Source organism: Mus pahari, chromosome 2 (assembly GCF_900095145.1).
Source record: "Mus pahari chromosome 2, PAHARI_EIJ_v1.1, whole genome shotgun sequence".
NCBI lineage: Eukaryota > Metazoa > Chordata > Mammalia > Rodentia > Muridae > Mus > Mus pahari.
Window position 1 is genome coordinate 107,240,808 of NC_034591.1, and position 1,456 is coordinate 107,242,263.

A 1,456-nucleotide genomic window follows, 5' to 3' on the forward strand; every position below is an offset into this window, starting at 1 on the left:
GCAATCCCCATTAAAATTCCAACTCAATTCTTCACAGAGTTAGAAAGGGCAATTTGCAAATTCATCTGGAATAACAAAAAAAAATAATAGTAAAAATTATTCTCCTAGAAAAAGCAAGAAAGTAATTCTTCAACAAACCTAAAAGAAGATAACCTCAAGAACAGAATCCCAACTTCAAAAAAAAAAAAAGGAAGCAATTACTTTTCTTTAATTTCTCTTTACATCAATACACTCAATTCCCCAATAAAAAGACATAGACTAATAGACTGACTACACAAAAATGACACAACATTTTGCTGCTTACAGGAAACCCACCTCAGGGAAAACGACAGATATTACCTCAGAGTGAAAAGCTGGAAAATGGAGCCAGACATGGTGGTGCACGCTTTTAATCCCAGCACTCGGGAGGCAGAGGCAGGTGGATTTCTGAGTTGGAGGCCAGCCTGGTCTACCCTGGTTACATGACAGCCAGGGCTACACAGAGAAACCCTGTCTCGAAAAACTAAAAAAAAAAGAAAAGCTGGAAAACAAATTTCCAAGCAAATGGTCCGAAGAAACAAGCTGGAGTAGCGATTCTAATATCAAATAAAATTGGCTTCCAACCCAAAGTTATCAAAAAAGACGAGGGACACTTCATACTCATCAAAGGTAAAATCTACCAAGAGGAACTCTCAATTCTGAATATCTATGCTCCAAATACAGGAACAACCACATTCATTAAAGAAACTTTAGTAAAGCTCAAAGCACACATTGTACCTCACACAATATTAGTGGGAGACTTCAACGCCCCACTCTCACCAACGGACAGATCCTGGAAACGGAAACTAAACAGACACACATGAACACTAACTGAAGTTATGAAATAAATGGATTTAATAGATATCTACAGAACATTTTATCCTAAAACAAAAGGATATACCTTCTTCTCAGCACCACATGGTACCTCCTCCAAAATTGACCANATAATTGGTCACAAAACAGGCCTCCACAGATACAAAAATATTGAAATTATCCCATGCATCCTATCAGATCACCATGGACTAAGGCCAATCTTCAATAACAGCATAAATAATAGAAAGACAATACTCAAAAACAATCTACTCAATGACTCCTTGGTCAAAGATGAAATAAAGAAAGAAATTAAAGACTTTTTATAGATTGGGTTTAATTCTCAGTACCCACATGTCAGCATACAACCATCTGGAACTCCAGTCCTGGGGGATCCAATACCCACCTCTGCAGGTACTACATACATGTGATGTACAGGCATAAATTCAGGCAAAACACCTATATACTTTTTAAAAGGGGGATTTAGTTCTTTATAAAAATAAGCAAAGTTGATAAAGTGTAACCTAACCCCAACAAAAAGAAGATCCAGATTAATAAAATTAGAAGTGAAAGGGAAGTGTTACAAAAGGGGGAGGGGGAGAGGAGAGGAGAGGAGAGGAGGGGAGGG

At 37.6% G+C, this 1,456-nt stretch overlaps 1 protein-coding gene across 1 annotated transcript in view; it reads right to left on the minus strand.

Moving 5' to 3' along the window:
• Chst13 (carbohydrate sulfotransferase 13) overlaps positions 1-1,456 on the minus strand; it is a 29,885-nt gene that overhangs the window by 3,544 nt on the left and 24,885 nt on the right. The window lies entirely within an intron of this gene.